At 35.2% G+C, this 6,000-nt stretch overlaps 1 long non-coding RNA gene across 1 annotated transcript in view; it reads right to left on the bottom strand.

Moving 5' to 3' along the window:
• Positions 1–217: 217 nt before the first annotated feature.
• The window catches only part of LOC138710029 (uncharacterized), a 75,742-nt gene continuing 69,959 nt past the window's right edge, over positions 218–6,000 (bottom strand). The window contains exon 5 of the long non-coding RNA XR_011335025.1: positions 218–753. This is a non-coding gene — a long non-coding RNA (uncharacterized lncRNA). The remainder of the gene's footprint in view (positions 754–6,000) is intronic.

The following is a 6,000-nucleotide window of genomic DNA, read 5'->3' as shown; positions in this document are numbered from 1 at the left end:
GGCCACTTCTCCATAAAATCAAATTTTACAGGAGAATAAAAAACTGTATTTTTCAGAATTCACATTACCATACACAAATTGAGGTTACCAATATAAAGAGCGACTAATATGAATTGTTTTTATGTGCCTAAATTCTTTTTAAGTGTATAACCCAGGGTTACAGAACTGACAAGAGAGGAGTGGAAAGCGTTCGTTCCCCGCCCACAGAACACTGGGGTTGAATGACGTCACTGCGCCCCTACGCAATCACATAACACAGACACTGAATACAAATCCCCTCCCCTACCAAGGCAATGACGCGGGGGTAGAAGGAAGGGATGCGTGACGTTTCCGATGAGTGATGACGCAACGCCACAATTGTCGCCCTGTTCTGCAAACCTGGTATAACCTCTTAAATATGTAAATATATGTATCTTGGAGATGTTGCCTTTTGGAACAAAATTGACATTGAGGACTACAAACAATGTTATCTGCTGGGACATAATGAGACAGAAATAATATTTTCATAAATAGATATTCAAATACATATATTATTTTATACTAATACCATAATAAATGTGACAATTAATACTTATAAGAAATAATAACATTTTTTTTAACAAGTTATGATACTAGCCTAGGGAGCTCGTACTGAAGGGGAAACTCAATGGCAACCTCACTCCACTTTCTGTTCGTGTACACAACACTGAGTCGATGAACGGCCGCTCCACTTCAGCACAGTCACAGTCTGCATCAGTGGCGTAGCATTATTATCTGAAAAGTCAATGACATTAAATATTGTTAATTGAGCAATATCTTTATTAACTGTACTTTCATTTAGTGCCACGGAGTACCACTTCATAGTTTGTATTTTATTCATTAATTGTACCCCTATATCAGAACTAAGTACCGCTGTTCTGCCCCAACTGTGTGAGGAGACAGACTGATGCACTTGAATTGTTAGGGCAAACATCTTCTGCAGCTAACACTAAAGTCTTTAACAATCTCCCCCATTGCGAATGGTTTCATTCTATCCTCAATATATTTTGAAATGCGGTAGCTGGCACGAACCAAATTTTATGCTGTGGTTTGTTCACTATCTTGTGCGATTTTTTCAGTATTTTGCCTTTTCAGATTTGCTAACAACTACTTTCTCTCGTCCCCTATAATAGAGAACAAATTCTAACGTTGATACAAAGTCGTGTAGAATTACACTACTCTAATCGTTAAATTTATTAGTAAACAGTCATTTGACGCAGCTAAATATTAACTGATAAGTCAATTCAGTAATTTATTACTTGTTTATTTTATTAAATTTATAATAATTCTACAGAAATGACATTCCGTAAATAATATCTGAAATTATACTTTTCCCATACTTCTTGGTATGCTTCGTATTGAACTGTCGTTTGATGTTAAAATGTGCAATAAAGCAAATTGGTACACAACATATCAAACAAAACGCTTTTTCATTTTGTTCACCACAAAAATAGTCTAATTCCCAATCCTTACGGAAAGAATATTTTCTCTTTGGTTGTGCCATATTCCTTAGGTAACGTAGTACATTCACAGTCACGAAGCTCAATATGTAGTAAATATGCATCCATAGATAGTTGCTAACCACTAGGATCGCTACTATCACTTCATTACAGACAATGCGAAATAGTACCTGCACAGTCTTTTGTTCCTAGTACCCTCATAAACTCAAGCTTAGTGACTGTATATAAGACTGTGGTACATAACTGACTACTTCAAAACTATGTAATGTTGCGTAAATCGTGAGCGTAGCGGGGCGAGTGGTAGAAGGGGTAATGGAGGGGAAATACCTTATGCACTCATTGAGTGCCAGCTCGCAGTCGCTGTACTAGCCTATACGAATAATACTTACAAATACATTAGTATTCATAAAGTATTTGTAAACGAATTATTCACTAACACTAATATAATGATCATATTAACGCTACAGACAAATAAGTATGACAATATAAAGAGAGCTGCGAACGGGATGTCGAATTTCTTACAGTTCCTTCTTATATTTTGTGAAGCCAGTAGTCAGTCAGTATTTTTTAACTTTCTAGTTTTTCACATCTAGAAGTCTTTTTCCCGTGATTCAACGTTAGCAGTTGTTGGCCAAGATAAGGTATCTTCAAAGAAATGCATTTGTTTCGCTGGGGATGTAACAAACCAATTTCATGCCGTTCATTTTTTGTAATAATTAATGGGGAGCTTTCCTGAGTATGCTATATATTTGTCAATATTATTTTTTTTTACTTTCAATTAGGCCTTTCACGTTTCCCTATTAATTTAGTTCAACGCAACCCCTAACTCTTGAAGTAGGTTTGCTGTTATTTCATAATTTCTAAAACATGATAGAACTTTCCCATTGAGCATTCATCATATTAGTCTATTACATCTCAGTTTATCATGGTATTTAACAGACGTTTTGTGATAAGTAACATAACATCAGCTCTAACATTTCTCTTATCGTATGTAACGAAGTCTTGCTTGTGGATTTACAACAATTCGTTTCATAAATTGAAATCGCACAATGTGTTACAATAAGATTTTTTTATATACAGATCTAAAAAAGACCTTTCCGGTTTCGAACACACGTAATTTACGTTCTATGAATCTGAGATGCGTGAAATAGCACCAATGGAAAGAGAAACTCAGAAAGATTATTTGTGTCAACATTGTTTTCCTAGCTGGTAACACTGTCTTATAATAGCTCATATAAACAAATTTATTCATTGTTGAGGCGAAATGGCTGCTACCACAGTTGCCAGATGTGGCTACTGTCGCCATTCTGGCGCCTTTTATGTTCCTTGTGGTGACGAAAATTTCCACTTGGCGACCTGGCTACTTTTCTGGCGTCTTTAATGTTAAAATTATAAAAATAATTTAATTAAAACATTTTTTTTTTCACAAGAGTGACTGTGATCCCTTGTACGTAATATTCTTCAGAACATAAATATTCGTCAGTTATTGCATTCCCCTTAATTTTCAAAAGATGGCAGACTAACGTTCAAGGTTGCATAGAAAGCTTCCCAGGCAATGACACGGGGATCTGTGATTTACAACGATGTCTTTAATAACGGAATTAATGCTTATAAATGTATTACATTAATGGATTAAATAAGTGGATTTTATTACCGATTAAACTTTTAGTTTAAAATACATGTAATCCATTTCTATGCTTAATTTCTAAACTTTGATAATTAATAAGATACGATGTTGAGCAGTAAGCCGTTAATTAATAATAGCGGGAAATCAGCAATTTACCTTGGACATAGGCCTATTAGCTGATTCTTTCACTTGGTTACTTTCTCTAACTGTGATAACGTTTATGTAGAAGATGCCGAAATATGAGAGGTGCAGAAAGTAGAATGAGTGGGAGAAGCGGCCCTGGGCACCATTAGACTACAGACACACCTAATGCAGGAAATTAATGTTTTCAGGCTGGCTTCAAGAAGCTACAGATTTTAAGAAAAATTCGAATGAAGCAATTTGTAAAGTATGTAATACCTGTAAATAAACAAAAAAATGCAAGTAACAAGTATCATAGCTGAATAATGCCACTTAATGGTCGTGAATCTTTGTATTAAATAATATTGACAATAAAATTATTACAAATTTATTAATGAATATGAATGGTTACCGTATGTTCATAATAATCCCTACCGACTACAGTTGCTGCTAGCGGAGACAGGCAAAATCTCATTCAGACCTCCCATAACTGTTTACCTTCGTGACTGGTGCCCGTGTGCACCATTCTCGATTAAAATTTGACCATGGTTAAGTCGGCACTTGACCATCTTCAATGCCAATTTGCGGAGTATCAATCTCGATCAAAGTTAAACAAGCGAATTGATGATGATCAAATTTGATCACGGGTGTGGGACCGATTATCTTGAATTGAACATGGTCAAGTCGAGAAAACCAAAATGGCGGCACGATTTGACGTACTTGATGGAATTGAAGATGAAATGATTTATCTTGAACATGCAAATCACTGCGGAAATAACAGAATTGGTGTTATTGTAGAAAGAGTAAGTTTGTAGATGAATAATAAAAATGTTCTTTTTTCTCAAACTAGACTAATGTTTTATATATGTTTCTGCTTTGGAAGATCGGGACTTTACTTGAGGACAAAATATTATTTAGGCCTAATTGTCCAATTTTGTTAACATAATAATAAAGTAGTTATTCTATGCCGGTAATATTATAGCAAAACTAAATGACCATTTTGTAGAATGCGAGATTATCACTTATCAGCTATAGATTTGCCGTTTGAAACTATTAAAACCTACATGACGTTTTGGACAATTAGGCTATTTACGCTTGAATTAAGAGAAATTACACGGATACCTTCCTTTCCCTCTTACTCCAAAATTCCAACCTTGTGAACACAAAATAAATGGATAAATTTCAGAACAAGGATACTTTCCTTTCCCTTTTACTCCAAAATTCCAACCTTGTGCACACAAAATAAATTGGCACTAAAAACTTCCTTTTCGTATGCATGATGATGCGTATTCGACATACACAAACTTTTTTTTTTTAATAATTGTTAGCGAGATATCCGTATACTGAAATTTTCCCACATAAATTATTGCACTGAAATGTGTCTTTTCGTAAGCAAGATGATGAGCATTCGACAAACACATAGCCTACATATCTGCTCTTTTTAGTGGCCTATTTCAAGATAATTGTCAGTGAGGTATCCGTATACTGAAATTTTCCCATTATTGACACTGAAATGTGTCTTTTCGTAAGCAAGATGATGAGCATTCGACAAACACATACAAATCTGCTCTTTTTAGTAGCCTATTTCAAGATAATTGTTAGTGAGGTATCCGTATACTGAAATTTCCCCAATTATTATCAATAATATGAAATAACCACTGTATAAATTACGTTACAAATTATGTGGAATTATGTAAACACGTATAACTCATGTGAATTGTGAGGTTAAATCCAACCAGGTAGCCTGCTTTTCTCTTAGAGAACTTCCGTCAGTACTTTTATTCTGTAATATGGATGCATAATTGCTGACGAGTTCTAAAGGAATTCCCACTTCGAACTGTGAGAAGTTCGGTGCTCTTTTCTTTTTTTCTCCCATGATTATTGAAACTTGTTATTTGAAAACAGCGAGGATGTTTGAAAGCAGTCCGACAAAAAACGAAGCGATAATTGACAGAGTTCGCTGTTTTACACGCGGTAACCTAGCGCTCAGATGATTCTTCTCAAGCGAGCGTACCGTCAGCTGACGGTACTGAGTTGATCGAGGGAAAATGTCGGTGCACCTCATCTGTAACTTGATCACTGTCAAGAATTAACCATGTTTCCGTGATTGCTAATAAACGGGATAGATGATCGAGAATGGTGCACACGGCCATGGGTATCGCTCGCCTGCCGTCAACCTTTTCTCACAAGCAGGCAGGCTTGTGGTTGCACGTGACTCCCAAACAGTCCTAATAGCGACCAGAAAGGACGGTTTTGTTCCGCAGACCTGCGCCAGACTGTGTTGCTTTCAGGTGCAGGATAAATATCAACCAAGTCTCATCCAAACCCGACAGGAAGAATACAGATATAGACAAACTATTGAAAACTTAATTTATCGTCTTCTGAAACGTAATTAATATAAAGAAAACTATTTCTCGTCAGCATAATATACATTAAATCCCAACAGTTAGGCCTATTATAAATTACTTACACTTTCCTTTTCATCATAGTAATATAAATTTAATGCAAACTCTTCAAACTTTAAGTTTTATAAATAAAAAGAAATCTATTCGATAGAAGTTAAATAGCAAATGAATATTCCGAAGAACGAAAAACATTTTTACATTTTACAGGTCTTTATAAGGTTTATAATTTCTGATAAGGAAAAAGTTAAAATTGAATTTTTTTTACTGTAATAGATATTGATATTCACAATAATTGTTACAATGTATTTTCAACATCTTTTTTCCCTTCCCTTCCCTTCCCTTCCCTTCCCTTCCCTTCCCTTCCCTTCCC

This window comes from Periplaneta americana, chromosome 12, assembly GCF_040183065.1.
Source record: "Periplaneta americana isolate PAMFEO1 chromosome 12, P.americana_PAMFEO1_priV1, whole genome shotgun sequence".
Taxonomy (NCBI): Eukaryota; Metazoa; Arthropoda; class Insecta; order Blattodea; family Blattidae; genus Periplaneta; species Periplaneta americana.
The sequence above is the reverse complement of the archived record's forward strand: the minus strand, read 5'-3'. Positions and strand labels throughout refer to the sequence as shown.